Source organism: Schistocerca serialis, chromosome 6 (assembly GCF_023864345.2).
Source record: "Schistocerca serialis cubense isolate TAMUIC-IGC-003099 chromosome 6, iqSchSeri2.2, whole genome shotgun sequence".
Lineage (NCBI taxonomy): Eukaryota > Metazoa > Arthropoda > Insecta > Orthoptera > Acrididae > Schistocerca > Schistocerca serialis.
This window is the reverse complement of record NC_064643.1, coordinates 228,561,536-228,580,797: the sequence shown is the minus strand read 5'-3', so window position 1 is coordinate 228,580,797 and position 19,262 is coordinate 228,561,536. Positions and strand designations below refer to the sequence as shown.

The window sequence follows — 19,262 nt, the reverse complement described above, 5'->3', positions numbered from 1 at the left end:
GCCATATAATCAAATTTCATAAGATCGAGAAATGTGAAACGCTCCTACAATTGGTATCACGACGCCAACGTTTGTGCTGGCGGTGGGGCACAGCCAGAACGAATCAAGCAGTCATTGTTTCTATTTTTCATTGTCTTATTCTTGCATTACTATAATGACGCTTGCGTTACCTACTCCATTTAAAACTTTTTATGCCTATCAATAAATTGAGCCTTAACTTATATTTTATGGTACAAATTAAAAACTAGTTTATCTGATATTTAACTAATAGGAAGCAAAGATTCCCAGTAGGTTATTCCAGCTGTATATGCGAAGAACACCTTGAGACTGGGGAAGAATCACTGTCGGTGCACAGGAAGATTAAATAGAGGGTACATTCCTCTTGTCGTAATGTGCAGAGTAAGCCATAAATGAATTACAGATACATAATGTCATCCGTTGAATTACAAAAAAATTATACGTTCGTAGGCTTAGAATAAAATGATTTTGCATATTACAGACATTCTGATCAAGGGGCTAGCAATAGATTGTATTGCAAACAATTCCAGACGAGCATGATTCTGGTCGCTCGTAAGCGACGAAAGTTGCATGGCAACGTGATTGTAAACAGCATTTTATTAATGAGATGCTGATTGGTTGTGATCTACATGCTGGTAGAGCTTGAATTTTCAAACTATTTTAATTTTCAACATCGTCAAAACATAAGGCACGATTTTGAAAAAGGTGAGATCCAGAGATGACAGCAAAGTACTATTGAAACCGGTCATCCAAATAAAAATTTAAATGCGACCTTACCTGCAGTAGTGCTTCAAATATTAAAATAATTTTGGTTGTTAGGCAGCGTCATTATAAAACACTAAAGCAAGAAAATTGCCGGAGTTTCGACCAACTTGCTGCCACCCTCTTCAGGGGCTAAAATTCAAATGGCTCTGAGCACTATGGGACTTGACATCTGAGCTTATCAGTCCTCTAGAACTTAGAACTACTTAAATCTACCTAACCTAAGGACATCACACACACCCATGCCCGAGGCAGGATTCGAACCTGCGACCGTAGCGGTCGCGCGGTTCCAACCTGAAGCGCCTAGAACCGCTCGGCCACAGCTGCCGGCTCCAGGGTGGTTAACTGCTGAAAACTCGTGAACGTCTTACTCTATAAATTGCCGCTTTCGGTTATCTGGCTGGCAGCGATTGCAGCAAGGCGGAACGCGTGTGCTCGTCAATCAGCGACATTACTTGACCCGGGTTTAATAGCACAAACAGCGGCCACAAGGAAACTTCGTCGCTGCAGGAAAACACTGCCCGCTGGATACAAGCTGCCGATTTGCTGTTGCTTATCAAATGTCAGCGAGAGTTGCCTATCAGTCACTCACTAGAATAGCACAGAAATAACCTGCCGACCCGCTCCTGCTGGAGTTGCCTTCCAGTCAGCCACCAGAGTAGCACGAGCAACAGCCGTTCAGCCATCTCTCTCCATAACAACCTCTCTTTAAATTATCCAATGATATCCCACATATGGTTCAAATGGCTCTGAGCACTATGGGACTCAACTGCTGAGGTCATTAGTCCCCTAGAACTTAGAACTAGTTAAACCTAACTAACCTAAGGACATCACAAACATCCATGCCCGAGGCAGGATTCGAACCTGCGACCGTAGCGGTCTTGCGGTTCCAGACTGCAGCGCCTTTAACCGCACGGCCACTTCGGCCGGCTATCCCACATATGAGTCGACGGTAGTCACCAGACAACCGAATTAGACAGCATGTGGAGAAAGACACTCGGCAGTTTCCAGCAGTTAACCGCTCTGAAGAGAACCGCATCAAGTCGAGCGAAATGTCGCTAATTTAGTTGCTTCAGTGTTTTTTAATGACGCGGCCTAATACCCAAAATTACTTTATTTTTTTAAAAAATTTTCTCGTTTTATTTTCCTGTGGCAAGAAGTGGCAATGGAACCGAATTTCAGACAGCCGAGAAATATGAAGGGAATTGCTAAGTGTTCCTGTGGGGCTGCTGGAGGCAGAGGGAGGTTTTGCATAACATTCCTCTGCGTTGTAGACGTTGTCATGTTTAAACTGATGTGTAAGTCTTTCAGTTACGAGTGGCCTTCATCAGGGTTGTAATACTCTTGGGGTGACGCACCTTTAACGCAAGGGGACCAGTTGCGAAGTTGTACAATTGGCTCACGTTGTAGTAGTGTCACCGTGGAGTAGACTATCACACAAAGGGATTCGGATTCGCGTGACAGTGCGGTTGAACGTGAGAAAATAATGCGTCCATTTTCTCCCTATTTCTCTATCTTATTTTCGTCGAATGCTACTGTGTATCGACGCTAATTTGAAAGGAAAGTCGATATAGTCTCATACTCAGGGAATGAGCGTAGGGGAGCGATGCAGCAATCTAGCAGCGCCATTCTAGGCAAGGTCCTAATGGAGATGAACCGCCGTTGTCTTCCTCCAACCTGTGTTGAAGTGTCAAGTGAGTATTAGTGACGCGAGGGTGACTGTGCTGAGTGCTTGTAAAGTGTAGTGTTAGGTTTGCGTTGTTATCGATGAACGGAAGGGAGAAGGTGAAACCCGCGCCGACAAGTAGCCTACTGCTCTCGTGTGGGCCGTCGAGCCGAGTCTGACGGACTCAGCTCGATCAAAAACATCACATGTCCTCACTTCATGAGACACTGCGGCAAGGTTCGCAATTTAAGTCAGGACACTGAAGCAAAGACTGGTGTTCAGTGACTTTACTCCACCATCTCTCCTCCCCTTGCTGTCCAAAAACGCCTCTGAAAATTTTATCCACCACCAGGGGTCTAACTGACGTACCTCTGAGTCAAGCGCTACCAGACAAGCACGCGTTAGCGACCTGGGTTACCAAATCTTATGTTAGTTTGGAAGAAGAAACAGAAATTGACGAAGAAGTCTATTATTGTGTGTGCATATTTTTATGGCGTATCTTTTTTGTTTTACTCACCTCGTTCTTGTTGGAACTGCTTTTAAAGAGCAGACAAAACAGTCACAACACAAAATACGGACACTGATTTATGTATCAGTGGAACAAAAAGAATGCAATACAAGAGTTTAAACGGGAAACACAATGCCTAAAGCTGCATAGTTGCTTATTAAATAGTGCTCGGAATGGCGGTCATGGCGTGCAAGCAAGCTCTGGTTTGTCGCAGACTTAATTGTTGAAAACGATGCATCGTGTCTGGATCCCTTCGCCTAATTTCGTAGGCTTGTCGTATGTTTCGTCGGACTTTAAAGATATTAGTATTAAATAGGGATTTCAGATTACCCCACACAAAGAATATCTGGCTGACCACCTTGCAGGGCCTTCACTGCCAATACATTCTGAAGGAAATGAATTGCCCATGTGGTGACCCACCTTGCAACAGAAGACAGAGCTCGGTCAAATATGTACCAGATACTCATACGATGGGCCAGATTAACGTTTTACAACCGTTCCGATTAACAGGCATCCAGGACACCCAAATAACTTTCTCCAGCCGTTGTTGGTAGTCACACATGTAGCTTTATGTGGTGATCGACAATGCCATTCCAGGTACTGACACCGCATTCTTGTTAGTGCTTTCGTACATTAAAATTGTGGGGTTTACTTCTGCCAAGTTGTGCATAAAATGCGCTGTCGCTGTAGCTCCCTGCGTGAGAAAGACTACCTTAGTGAAAACGACTGTTTTTTTTTTTACTGTTAACTGATCCTTAGACAGGTGTACATACCGTGCAGTCAGGATCTTAACATGTAAGCGATACATCAAATCACTAAAGAAGATATGTGAGAACGCACAGCACACATCGTAGCTGATAACAAATCACTCCTTTACTTGTGTAGGTTTACAGCCCAAAGACTAGTTTGATGCATCTCTCCCACACTACTCCGTTCTGCGCAAGCTCTTAATCTCTGCGTAACTACTGCATCCATTTGAATCTGCCTACTATATTCAGCCTAGGCATCCCTCTACAATTTTTACAGCCCACACTTCCCTCGAGTACCAAACAGACTAATCCTTGATGCCTCATGATACGTCTTATCAACCGATCCCTTCTTTTAGAAGTGTCACGAATTTTTCTTTTTCCGATTTGGATTCGAGGTCTTCAGCGTTCTCCTGCAGCACCAGATTTCAAAAGCTTCTATTCCCTTTTTGTGTGATCTCCTTACCCTCCAGGTTTCATTTCCGTACGAGGCTACGACCCAAAACTCTCCGTCTTCAGGCCACGAGTAGCCTACCGGGACCATCCGACCCCCGTGTCATCCTCAGAAGAGGATGCGGATAGGAGGGGCGTGGGGTCAGCACACCGCTCTCCCGGGCGTTATGGTGGTATTCTTGACCGAAGCCGCTACTATTCGGTCGAGTAGCTCCTCAATTGGCATCACGAGGCTGAGTGTCCCCCGAAAAATGGCAACAGCGCATGGCGGCCCGGATGGTCACCCATCCAAGTGCCGACCACGCCCGACAGCGCTTAACTTCGGTGATCTCACGGGAACCGGTGTATTCACTGCAGCAAGACCGTTGCATACTACCCAAAACACTTTCAGAAAAGATTTCCAACGCTTAAATTTATATTCGTTGTTAACATATTTCTCTTGTTTGGAAATGCTTCTCCTGTTACTGCTAGTCTGCATTTTACATCCTCCCTACACCGGTCGCCGTCCGTCATTTCGCTGCCCAGTTAACAGAACTCATCTACTACGTTTAATGTCTCATTTCCTAATCTAATTTCCTGAGCTTCGCTTGATTTCATTCAACTACATTTAATTACCCTTGTTTTACTTTTGTTTATTTTCGTGTTATACTCTCTTTTTCAGGACACTTTGCTTTCCTTTCAGCTCCTCTTCCTAGTAGTATGTTGTCTGTGACAGAATTTCAGTTTCATCCGAAGACCTCTAAATTTAAATTTCTTCTCCACGTTCTAGGCACTTGCAGAACATTGACACTCTCCTATTTCGGATGGCTTACTATCAGGCACAAGGGCAGCATGGTAGCGGCGAAAGAGGAGCTGCATAGCCTGCCTTCAGGCTCCTTCATGGTATTCTAGTCGCAGGTTCTGTCGTACAGGTGCATTTTCAAAATTCATAATAAAGATGCTCGGGTAGCGCCGATGGTTTTGTCGTTAATAGGGGTCTTGGAAGACTTTGCTGTTCTATTCAATAAATGTTCAAATGTGTGTGAAATCTTATGGGACTTAACTTCTAAGGTTATCAATCCCTAAGCTTACACACTACTTAACCTACCTTATCCTAAGGACAAACACATACACCCATGCCCGAGGGAGGACTCGAACCTCCGCCGGGACCAGCCGCACAGTCCATGACTGCATCGCCATTAGACCGCTCGGCTAATCCCGCGCGGCAGCTGTTCTATTCACGCTTGTGTCAATGTTGCATCCTCCCATGACCACACCACAGGAGGACACAAAATATATGCTTCGAAAAACATAAACACCCTTAACAGTTTTGGATCACGCTCAGATTTCGTCGAATGGTTTTGAACGACCCCTAGTAGTTCCAACCGATGCAAGAGAGCAAAACGTTAGGTTAGGTTAGATTATGTCAGGTTGTAGCAGTTGCGCTGCACTCCAAACGGGTGCGTTTGCATTCGATCTGGATGCAGGCCCATAATATCCTTCGAGAAAGGTTGCAACGCTAGAGGGTGCCAGCAGTGTCAAACGTTGTGAAGAAGTCTCCCTGTTGCGCAACACGCTGCGATCTGTCGTTTTCGACAGCAAAATGTGTGGGAATCAATGCTACATGGAAAGGCGTGCTTCCATTGACGACGTTTGTACCACTCCCAGAAACCTTCTCGTGTGGATTCTGAGTGGCGGTGTGTGTGGTATGTTTTCCTCGACCAATCATAAGAAAACCGAATGATATCAACGCTGGGCGTTGCGGTTCTGACCTCCATCGCAGAGACGTCAAAAGAAGGGGTAAAATGTGGGTAAGGGGGGGGGGGGGGAGGGCTAGGGGGAGGGGTCGTGTGACGACCTTCCGATCGTGTGAGATGCCCACGGTGGCACTGGGCGGAATTGTGGTGAGATTTGGTGCCAATGTGACCCACCTCACAAGTCACATTATTTTCTGAGCAGTGACCTTTTTTTTCGTAAACGTCGATACGTTGCTGTCTGAAGTGTCATGGAGCCCGAGCATGACGTCACAGGGCTACACGGTTTTGCATCATTACAGAGGAAGGCTGCACACACCTCTGAGCCAAATTTCAAATTTAAGCGTCGCAATGGGTGGGAATAACGGAATTTCGAAAAAGTGATCCTTTAATTCTGCTGCGCAGTGTGTATACAATTTGTTCTGTAAACACGTTATCGACAAATAAAGGTATAAAATCCATATTTTTGGGGGCACGCATTGTGGAGGTAGTGGAACATCGCTCTGTACGCAACATTTTTAAAATATTGCCGTCGAAATGGACGTAACTCGTGGTAGAAAGCATATTGTTCTATTATCTTGGCGTTTGGTGCTTTGCGCTGCGAACGTCCCGCCTGTCATCACTTCAGCCGCCAGTTGTATGTGAATCCTTTGTTATCGATGCGTAGCTGCAGCCAGCATTTCATGCTTCTGAATCTGCGTTACGTCGTGTCTGCGTCAAGCAGATGTAAAGAATAACTGTTGTCGCTGGGCGCTTTCAGTCGACGTACGCCCGCAAGCACAGTGCTGCGTTCTTGGCAGTTACGTGTTAAATGTGAGGTAAATTTTATAAATAATGAGTGCATTTTTTCGTTGCTTCCTTGCACAGCTTAATATTCTACAGCAATTTATTTATTTATTTATTTATTTTTTACAATTCTCCAACACAATCTTCTTGATTCCAAATAGAGTTTCATCATCTGGGAAGCTTCACTGTTCTATCCAGGGTATCCACTCTGTTAATCTGTCGACTGGTTCGTAGAACGATTGAAGATAGCTCTTCCAGAGCATATGAATTTGCGTTACGTCGTGTCTGCTTCAAGCATATGGAAAAAGGATAACTGTTATCGCTGGTCGTTCAAGGTCAACGCACCCCCCCCCCCCCCCCCAAGTACAGTGTTTCCACGTTGGGAGTTACGTGTTAAGTGTGCGGTAAAGTTCATAAATAATGTGCATGTTTTTGCTACTTTCCTGTACAACTTAATGTTTTACACCATTTTTTTCTATCCTCCAGTATAGTCTCCTTGATACGAAATGACAGTTCTATCGCCTGGGAAGCTGTACTGTAATACCCAGGTCATCATCTATGTTTATCTGTCGATTGATTCGCGGAACGACTGCAAATAGCTCTTCCAGGGACGGAAAACTACGTCGACGCAAAAGTTGCAGCTTTAGAAATAAGTCGAAACATATTTGACTTTTGTCTTAAGGCAGACGTATGGCAAAATGCATTCTTGTATTTAAAGGTATATATCTCCAAAAATATTACAGCTAAAATAGTAGAACTTCAGACTACTACGTACAACATAATGTCTGATATTCTGTGCAATGTTTGTTTGCAAATGCGCATCGACATGTCTTTCATAAGGATTTTAATTTTTAACTAATACGTGTCCAACAGATTTTTTTGTGGTCGTGGTTGCTTTGAAATTAATTTTACAGTTTTGTGTTAGCCGGGACTGCACAATTTTTCTCAAATTTTAAAGGAGAACTTTTCTGAGAGAAAAGATAAGGGAAAAGTACTGCGCAGGATTATTCAGTAAGTAATTTTTAAGAACTATACCAAATTTCAGGAAGTTAGCAAAATGGCTCTGAGCACTATGGGACTCAACTGCTGAGGTCATTAGTCCCCTAGAACTTAGAACTAGTTAAACCTAACTAACCTAAGGACATCACAAACATCCATGCCCGAGGCAGGATTCGAACCTGCGACCGTAGCGGTCTTGCGGTTCCAGACTGCAGCGCCTTTAACCGCACGGCCACTTCGGCCGGCTGAAGTTAGCATTTATAGTACCTGAGGAAAGGTACATTATAGCTAAAAAAAACGTAGTTTACGGTATTTCGCATTTACAGTTTTTGTTTCAATTTTGGACTATATTGCTATACCTCTAGTGACTAATCCTGTCCATATCCATAATCTGTATTTTTTTCCTCGTCTTCCTGGAGTAATCTCTTCTCCTGCCTCCTTTATCTAGCAAAATTTTGAAATTTTTCATCTGCTGCCTGAGCTTTGTCCAATAGCACTTCATCGATGCTTCTGAGTGTGAATGCACCTGGACGGAAGCCTAGTCTCAGCAGGCACTTAATCCTACCTACATTTCCACTACTGAACACTAAACAGGCATCACATGCAGCTATCTTCACAACAACTGAGAACACAAATACTGTATTTGGACAACGTATCTGTATAATGTGATTGTAAGTCTCATTTGTATTCTGTGTTTTCCCACGTACACGTTTTTCAACAGCTCAGGATTGGCTAGGTACCTGAAAGTTTGTTTTATAACATCTAAAACAGCAAGTGCCAAACCATGTTTGTGGGTTTATGACTTTCCACTGCCTTCTGCCTGAATATATTAGCACAACGATATGTCACAAAGGAAATGTTGAGAATTATCATCTGTGGAAAGTTTGTGAAGAGAATATTACCCACGTGGCTTGCTGCATTGTTTTCAGACTATTTAAGTTATCCCTGATGGCTGTAAAGTGTGAATTTCCTTGTCTGTCAGTCTGTTAACACCCCCAAGTGGCTTTACGTCTTCTCATTTTTTGCCTTTCATTTTCTTCTAAAATCTGAAGTTTACTTCCCATTCGCTTTTGATATGCCCCACACATTCCAATTTTTCGATTTTCGTTTGTGAGACATAACGATTGCTCTCTAAAACGGCCTTAAAATCACTGTAATCTCCATTACCTAGACACTTCACATACGTAACACCATATTGTTCAACTGACCTTCGGAATATTAGTTTCATCCCAGCTTTTTCCGTCCCACCAATTGACCCCTAGTAATTCTTGGTGCTTACTTTCTTCTGTTCTTGCTGCTATCTTTCTTCTTCACTGCCATCATTGTTCTTCTTGCGTCACACTGAGAATAATATTTGCTTATTACTTGGAAGTCTAAGATCTTCCCTGTATCCACACTAATAACAAATGATAGACCGTGAAGTGATGTATGGCCCCTCTTCATCCAGTTTCCAAATGGCTCTGAGCACTATGGGACTTAACAGCGGAGGTCATCAGTCCCCTAGAACTTAGAATAACTTAAACCTAACTAACCTAAGGACATCACACACATCCATGCCCGAAGCAGGATTCGAACCTGCGACCGTAGCAGTCGCGCGGTTCCAGACTGAAGCGCCTAGAACCGCTCGGGCACCGCGGCCGGCCATCCAGTTTCCATCACAAGACGGACGCAGCTCTGATTTCACTACACAGTGTCTTTCTTCCCCTTCATTCTTAATATTTACAGCTTCCAGGCATGTTCATCAAGCCACAAAACAAATTTGTGCCTTCTCTGTCTACACCTAAGCATCTCATGGCGTAACACAATCTTATATTCGCCTCATACATCTTCTCATGGAGAGCAGAAGTCTTGAACTGAACATCATATTTACAAACTTTACGCAAAATATGTATATTACTTACAATGCCAATTTTCTCACTCTCATCATACAGTTTTGACCCACATTTACCACATATACACGAAACATTAATCATATGGATAAGTATTTCTAAGTCAGTTAACCCAAATCCACTGGAAAACTCGTCTTTGGCACTGTACACAGCATCATCAATTCCCTCACTAATTTTCTTCTTCAATGAACTCAGTTATTTTGATCGAAAATTGTTCTTCACACGTAAGAGCACCATCTGAAACACTGTTATTTAAATTTCCTATACCTTTCATTCGTAAAATTCGACATTTCTTCAATTTTTTGAATATGCTTCCACTGTTAGGACCCATTTCAAGCAAAACAGGTTGATGTGTGCAAAACTAAAAACTGAAATAAGTTTGTAGCACGTACTATTAAAAAAAACACTTTAAAGGAACAAGCAAAGATAATCTTTATGTCAGCCTTCTGGATTCATCTGTAGTTCGTTGCGATTGTGTGAACGAAAAACTAATGCACAAAAAATTTCTAGTGTAGAGTAGGTGTGAATCACAGCATAGAAAGAGGTGGCGTGGCAGGCGCAGACGCCAAAACAAGCTTTTTTAAAACATACTTGTAGCCAGAAATCCATTATGAAACTTTGCCATGTTATTCTTAAATAATCTGTCCAATAAATTACACAATAAAAAATTCGAATTTTTTTCGCAATTTTGTCCTACATCTACCTTTTAACACTTCTCAAGTGTACTCGCTGAACTTTTCTGTTATGACATTTCCAATGCGTGGTCTGCGGTCCGATCTTGAGCGGCTGAGACTGATATCTGCACACTGATCAGGGCAGCTTTTGCTTAAAGCCACTATGATGGTTTCTTGTGGGACTCGTGTTAGCGAAACGTTGTTTGCCAGGACGATCCCTTGGAATCGTATGTAAGAAACCGCACTGTTTGCCCTTATAGTGACTTCGTCCTTTTTTTTCCTGGGGAAATCTTTCTATCCGATCGATTTTGGTTTAAGCTCTATCTCGAAGTCTCTCGTCGACGATTCACGTGAAGCGACAATTCAACACAAAACTGATCAAACGCAACTATTCTAGACAGACTGCAATGTGTAGCAATTTCTGCCCATGTTCGTAGTCCAAGTAGTAATGGTTTCAATGCTTAAATATTTTTTCTTATCTAAATCATGTTTCAGAATTTAAGGTAGTCAGGGTGGTGGAAGCAAGCCTCACAAAGTTCCTCACATGTCATACGCAGAGCGTCGCGGAGATGTTCTGAAGCCACTGATATCGTATTCGTGTGCATCAAGATCCTAATCTTCCTTTAGAATTATACAGGGTGGTCCACTGATCGTGACCGGGCCAAATATCTCACGAAATAAGCGTCAAACGAAAGAACTACAAAGAACGAAACTTGGCTAACTTGAAGGGGGAAACCAGATGGCGCTATGGTTGGCCCGCTAGATGCACAAAATGGAAATAGTGTTTGAAATGACCAAAAACGTTTTTATAACAAAAACTCCTTGTTTTGGAACACGAAGTTAAGACACTACCAAACAGTGGCCAGACCTGAAGCTCCGTATGCGACAGAAACACTTAATTTAACACGAAATGGAGATATTGAGAAACTAGAGAAGGTCGAAAGAATAATTTTAAGGAAAACACTGGGAGCTAAAAGAAACGATAATGCTGAATCAGGTTAAGACCAAACAGTGAGCTTTACTTGAAAACTGAAAAACTAACTAATGTAATGAGGAAGAGAAGACTACAGTTTTTTGGGAATATATTCAGAATGGATAACAACAGACTAACCAAGCGGATATTCACATTACTCAATAGCTACAAATCCAAGCCCACATGGTTCTTAGAGACTGTAAAGGACATGGAAAACGCTGGAACTACAATAGACACAAAAGAAAACAAAAGACATTTCAGAAAGGCAGTTCAAAAGGCAGAATTCCAGGAGAGAAAGAAAACAACTAGACGAAAGTGGGCTCAAGAAGGAAGGGAACAACACTAAGAGGATGAAGGAAATTTGGGAACTAAGGAAATCTAATACAATGAATAGTATCCAAAGTTGATTCATCGTACGCTCCAAATGGGTTATTCGAAAGAAGAAGGGGAGAAGAAAGAAAGAAGAAAAATTCCAAAAATGTTGGGATGGAAGTGTGAAAATGCAATTTGGAAATTGAGAAACAAGAAGTAGGTGTATTGAAAAACAATAATATAAGAGACACAATAAGAAAGTGGAGGATTTCGTTTCATAGCTGCTTAAAAAGAGTGAATAACAAGAGGACAGCAAAAAATATTCAACTTCCTAGACAGAAATTCAACAATCAAAATTTCATGGTTTATAAAAGCGACGAAAGGTCTACGGGATTTGGAAATAACGAAGACATAGAAAACACACATTAATTCAGGGAAAATGTACAAAAAAATCAAGGATTTCCGGAAGAAAACACAAAAGAAGAGAGGATGTACATGAAGAAAAGAAAGAAGAAAATAACAACAGAGAGCAGAAATGAAGAGGTATTGAGAAGCAGAAAAAAAGAGAAAAAATCAGCTGTTTCACCTGGTGCTGAGTTAGCCAAATTTGAATAATAATAATAGTAGTAGTAGTAATATTACTGACAATTGAGTTGTACATATTATCCCCGCTGGATCTAACTAATATTTTTAATAGGGTAAGATTCACCCCTCCATGACCCACGTACCTTGCCGTTGGTGAGGTGCCTCAGCGATACAGATAGCCGTAGCGTAGTTGCAACCACATCGGAGGGGCATCTGTTGAGAGGTCAGACAAACATGTGGTTTCTGTAGAGGGCAGCAGCCTTTTAAGCGGTTGCAGGGGCAGCAGTATGGATGACTGACTGATGTGACCTTATAGCATCAACCAAAATGGCCTTGCTGTGCTGGTACTCCGAACGCCTGAAAGCAAGGAGAACTACAGCCGTAATTTTACCTGAGGGCATGCAGCTCTACTCATAGTTAAGTGACGATGGTATACTCTTGGGTAAAATATTCCAGAGATAAAATAGTCCCCCATTCGGATCTCCGAACGGGTGAAACGTCCCCTTTGAAGAATTATACACGACTGTCCTTAAACTGATACACAATATTTTTTTTTTTTAGCGCAACGCAATCTGACTTTCAAAAATCCCTACAAAAGAATGGCCCTGACTAACATTAAACTATACCTTTCACAAATCACTTACCTCACAAAAATCTTCGCTGCTCAAGCTACTGCAATACAGCGAGCGCCACTACTGCCAGCTAAATAAAAGATTCAAACTATGGAAGGCACTAACTACAGATAGGGATAGTTAGCAAATGAAAGATATTAGTAGAGAACAAACAATGTATTTACCTTGATATCATCATATATAAATATAGCAGTTCATGACAAATTACAAATCTCCGCCATCTCTCTCCCCACATCCACCACTGCTGGCGGCTCACCTCCAACTGCGCAACGCTACGCGCTGTTCACATCCAGCTGCCGCTGCCCAACACTACAATGGCGAGTATTACAACAATGCAAAGCAGCCACAGACTGCACACAGCACAGCCACTGATTTTCATACAGAGGTGGCGTTACCAATAAAAAAACCTAAACAGCCTACTTACACGGGGACTATTCAGGAGGATGTCGCCATCAGAAGACACAAAACTAGAGTAGCATGATGAGCTGCAACAAACCTGTGTGCGGACTGAAGTCCACAACAACAACAAGAGATATATTGTGTATCAACGTTTCCAGAATGATCACATAAGATGCTTTATACACAAAATCGAAACGCCTCTGGTGAAAAGTACTTTTTAGGTGCAGTATGTTCAAGACGGAGAATAAATAAGAATTGGAGTATAGTATTTTTACATTCAATTTTGTGTGTAGGAAAGATACTGTTTTCGGATGTTACCTCTTGATTGTTGAAGGATGCGTGGATGTATTGTTTAGAACCTTAGATAAACCCATACTCAGAATGATATGTGAATAAGTTGCTACAGTAATGCGAACTAGCGCTGGTTTTAATGTACGTCACAACTTACGTGGAACCTATGAAATAATTACTAGGTTTCTGGGACCTATTATCTTGTTGGGCCTGGGATGTTGCAACCTACTGATCGTAATTAATATTTTCCCCCGTTCCTAGTCTTAACTAATGACAGACGAGTACTAGACCAGTGCCACTTACACGGTTTCTGTGTCGGGTAGGCACGACCACTTCTCTAACGTTCTGAGTTGCAAGACTTAATGTTTTCCGACAACTTACTCTCCGACTTCCACACAGTGACGGCCGCACACGTTTGGGCGTTGCCGCTAGAGCTGCAATCCTGTAGGATGCATAGATGAGGGAAAAGTGAGGAAGAAGCACATGTGGTGGTTTGGGGTGCCGCCGGATAAAACGTACGATCTTGACACCTACATTTTGGGCGTGTTCTTAATGGCCACCAGTATTCGTAAATCACCGAGGTAACAGAGCCAAAGGGAAGGTCGCTTTTTCATGCAGCTCCACATGCCATATTGCAACTGGACGATTACCGGCTATATTTCAGCAGAGAAGGACGGTTACCACCGTTTCCCTGACGAGAAAGTTCGCCTAGCATGTTGACCATCGAAAATTTCTGAGTATTTTGGGGTAGTCATTAGTCTTCTGATTGGTCTGATACGACTCGCCACGAATTCCTCTCCTGTGTCAACCTCTTCATCTCAGAACAGCATTTGCACCCAACGACTCAATTATATGTAGGACATACTCCAATCTCTGCCTTCCCCTGCACCTCCCTCAAGCACCATTGAAGTTATTCCTTCAGATGTTAAAACATGTAGTGTCATCTTTTCCTTCCTTCTCGTCAATGATTCCCCCATGTTCCTCTCCTTGGCGCTTCTGCTAAGAGCCTACTCATTATTATCTTATCAGTCCACTTAATTTTTAACATACTTCTGTAGAATCACATTTCAAACACTTACAAGGGGAGGCCGCCAATTGTAAAATTCAGATTCGATTCATACTGCGCATAATAAAAGCTCATGGCCAGAGGTGTAATGTGGCAAAGCACCAAGATGCACTTCTCAGCCGTTGTCGAGAAAATCGACAGTTAAAAGAAACCGTTGCGGTGAAATACTCTCTACGATTAAAGGTTTACTACAGGGTCGTGGCGCAGCGGTAAGCGCTCGGGTTTGTAATCCGAAGGTCACCGGATCGAATCTCGCGCTATGCAATTTTTTTTATTATTAGTTTTTTGTAATTCAAATATATATATCAGTTGCAACAATTATGCATACAATAAGTTGTTGAAAGTCGTTTGTCGTGGAAAAACTGGCGACTTCGAACATCATTATGTTTTCCGCAAACAAAGTTGTATTTCACAAATGTTATTAATTGTCTTCATAATGTTAACCACGTATAGTTAACGGAAGACGTAGAAGCGATATTCCGAAACGAATACGTATAGCGTAAGTCAAACGTTCGAATTAGAATAGAGACCCCACGAACACAAATTCGCTGTGGCAGGTATGAAATATAAACTCCGTTACTCGCTCGTTACACTTGAAGGACAGATGTTGAATGGGCCGAAACGAGCCGCCGCATAACAGCGTAGTTGCCTGCCAACTTTGAAAGAAGGTAGATGCGGTCCCTAGCGCAACTTATAACATCGTCGAAAATCAGTGCGGACGGGAGAGCTTTGGTACACCCTGTTAAAAAATCGGAAAAATGGAGGCGGTGGAATTGGAAAGCGATCCGCCTTCACCAACATGCATAAGCAATTCATTAATAGTGTGTGTGTGTGTATATATATATATATATATATATATATATATATATATATATATATATATATATATATATATATATATTTGAATTACAAAAAACTAATAATAAAAGAAATTGCATAGCGCGAGATTCGATCCGGGGACCTTCGGATTACAAACCCGAGCGCTTACCGCTGCGCCACGACCCTGTAGTAAACCTTTAATCGTAGAGAGTATTTCACCGCAACGGTTTCTTTTAACTGTCGATTTTCTCGACAACGGCTGAGAAGTGCATCTTGGTGCTTTGCCACATTACACCTCTGGCCATGAGCTTTTATTATGCGCAGTATGAATCGAATCTGAATTTCACAATTGGCGGCCTCCCCTTGTTAGATTCTCATCTATTCCTGTTGCTGTGTACCAAACGTACATTCTCAAAAATTTCTTTCTCAAATTAAAGCCGATATTTGATACTGTAAAATAGTACTCTTCTCTTCGTCAGTAATGTACGCTTCGCCTTTGGTAGCCTTCTTTATATATCTTCCTTGCTTCTTCCGCCTCGTGTTGGTTTGCTTCCAAGCTAACAGAATTTATTGATTCCTCCTACTTCGTGGTCCCTAATTTTGCTGTTAAGTTTATCGCTAATCTCATTTCCACTACTCTCCATTACTTTCCTCTTTCTGCAGCTTATTCTCAGTCCGTATTCTGTACTCGTTAGATTGTTCATTTCACTCAACAGGCTCTGCAGTTCTTCCTAACTCCCACTGTGGATGGCAATACATCAGCGAATCTTATTATTGTTATTGCAACGGAATACTGGAGCACAAATTGAACCTTACAATACGGTCCGCCACATCCTCCTTTGACAATATGTGGTCGATATTTATAGACAAAACCCTACCTCTCCATGTTTCATTCTGACGAGCTGCATGGTCACCGATGGTATCTGTTCTTTCGGACATGTCCGAAAGAACAGATACCATCTTAGTATATACATAGTTAAGGCTCACCGGCCACTTGGCCATCTTCTTCTTCTGTGTGAATGCACAAACAGTGGCCGAACTCTTACGGGAATCGGCAACGCGCCGCGAGTAATGAGTATAATGGGCGGGGGCACTACGAATGTAGCGCGGGACAATACGTTGAGAATGTGCGTTTCGCGGGAGGCTTGCCAGAGATAAATCCCTGCAGTCGCGCTATCCTCCGTGTCCTCGGTGGCTCAGATGGATAGAGCGTCTGCCATGTATAAGCAGATCCCGAGTTCGAGTCCCGATCGGGGCACGCATTTTCATCTGTCCCCGTTGACGTATGTCAACGCCTGTAAGCAGCTAAGGGTGTTCATTTCATTGTAATTTGTCGTAGCGTTGTACGAACTGTTCTATACCCTCGTCTTAGAACTCAGCCGCCTGTGCTTTTCGTCACTTCTCTACGCTGGTCTGCAGTTTGTTGTCTGCGCCAAAATGTTGTCCTGGCTAGTGGTTCATCTGAGCAGAGATAAACAGCAGAGGGCGCCAAGTTAAAAAAAAAAAAAAATGGCACTATGGGACTTAACATCTGAGGTCATCAGTCCAATGGATTTAGAAGTACTTAAACCTAACTAACCTAAGGACATCACACACATCCATGCCCGAGGCAGTATTCGAACCTGCGACCGTAGCACAGCGCGGTTCCGGACTGAAGCGCCTAGAACCGCTTGGCCACAGTGGCCGGCGGGCGCCAAGTCCGTGCTGGATGTGGGTGATCAAACACTTGCCATCGAAAACGCTGAATGGGCGCCCTCATTGCCCCTGAAGTGTGCGGCCGAGGATTGTCGTAGTAAAGGCGTGATAGTTACGTTATGTGGGCTTTTACGAAATCAGGCGAAACCTCGCAGCGGGCACCGACACTTGGCGGGAGGTACTACTGTTCTCGGCGTCTTTATGTGCTCACTGTGTGCTCAGAACTGAAGAGAGCAACACGACGCGTCCACCAGGTATACTAGAGACATTGGTCAACACATCTGTGCATAGCTTCATCGGATTTTAACTGTCGTTTCCATTCCGCAGCCTATCGGACCTTACTTTTCGAATAGCCTTCGTACAAAAACGAATAATCATACGCAAAAAGTAAGAAGGTACAATTACGCACAGCGTTGATGGAAACGAAAACTAAAAAAAAATTACTTGTGTAACGCCTTTGGTAAAACAACAGCAGGTTTAATAAAAGAAGTAGAGTCAAATGTGATCTCTTGAATTAGTCCAAAAAATCCTCTTATTTAAAAAGAACCACTAACTGAACCTGTATGAAATGCTTAAAACTTAGTAGGCGTATCTTTCTTTAAACAATTGTGATCAGCATATACTCTTGAAATGTTATTTAGCTGATCTCTGCTAATCTGTCCCTCCTAGAACATAAATGTTTACAGTTTGGTACTCACAACAATATGGAGATCACACGAGATGTAATCAGCTTGACTGCCTTGATTAAAAACAAATCCTTGAGGTTTCAGCAAACTTTGAGTACAATATTAATATAAGATCACTTGGCTCAGTTATTATTGTACACCTTGTAAGTAGGCTGTTTAGGTTTTTATGTTGGTAACGTCACGTAGCGCAAGGGGAGGTTTCAACCTTAAATGCGGGATAGTAATTGTATTTTCACATTTTAGTTTAAAAAATACTCTGACAACAGGTAAGGGAAAACAACTAATTACCACTGATAATACAACAGTTTATGTCGAATGATAGGTATAGTTTTTCGTGTATTACGAAATGAAAATTCAATTTCAGTTAACAGTTTGTATCCTCCTCAAAAAAGCTTAAACAGCCCAAATTCTTATGTTGATTACTATTTCCTTGACTAACTTCGTCAGTATTGTACTCGCATATTCAGTTTTACTTAGTCATTTTCCAATTAGTTCTCTCCAAAACTATATTTTCATTAACAATAAACCACCGTGAAAAATATTAGTTTAACTCCAATTGCTGCTGTAGTCATTTCTATTAATAACTACTGTTAAAATCATACAAAATCACAACTACTCTCATCTCCGACCAAAACATGTATCAACAGCCGTCTTTCATTCTGTAGCATCGATCACCCTACACTACCGATGTGTCGATTCACGGGCATACAAGTGACGCAACACTACCGATGCTATTGTTCCGCTTCAGTATCCTTTCACCCCGAATGTTAATCCCACTCCTAAGCCTTTTATTTATTTCTGTTCATTGCTTTTTCAATATGTATATCAAACAGTAGTGGTAAAAGATTACATTCATGCCTTATAACCTTCCTAATCCGAGTACTTCGCGCAATAGTAATGGTGTACAACTCACGCAGCTGTCCGGCTGAAAAGTGACCAACGTTGAGATCAGGGTAAGAAGATGCACGCGTTGTATACTATTATTATTTGATAATATTGATTGTCATTCGTATCCAAAGCCTGCTTTTAATGGTTAATACTTTTTAATCAATTCTTATTTGAGGTAGTCATATTTTCTTTGCGTATATTAACACAATAGCGTTTTCTTCTATTGCACATAGTTGTACAAGTTTTTCTTTTGATATAATCACAATTATTGTGTCACTTTTACAAATTAATACAAAAGTGTCGCAAGGATTATTTTATTAAAAATAGTATAAATCAAGATTAGCGTTAATAAATTTTTGTATTTGTGGGGATCCACAGCCTCCAGATGCTTAATAAACGTAAGCATGGTCTGTAGTAGGTTGTAATGCGATGTTTATTTAATCGTGCAAATTAGCTAATTTCGACTAAGCGTCATTGTCAAGCACATTTGTAACATTTATATTTCGTGTCATTTTCAAATAACTCTTAATTACAAGTCAAACTTAGCCATATTTCGTCATTCAACGAAAGGATCCAAACTACAGTGACACCTTTTAAGATCGTATTCTGAACTTTGCTCTATGTACTTTGTTGTTGTACATAGAGCAAAGTTCAGAATTCGGTCTTAAAAGGTGTCACTGTA

At 42.0% G+C, this 19,262-nt stretch overlaps 1 protein-coding gene and 1 pseudogene across 2 annotated transcripts in view; one reads left to right on the top strand and one right to left on the bottom strand.

Annotated features, from left to right (window-relative positions):
* LOC126483803 (venom dipeptidyl peptidase 4-like) overlaps positions 1-19,262 on the top strand; it is a 185,928-nt gene that overhangs the window by 1,425 nt on the left and 165,241 nt on the right. The window lies entirely within an intron of this gene.
* LOC126485485 (5S ribosomal RNA) lies at positions 4,406-4,523 on the bottom strand (annotated as a pseudogene).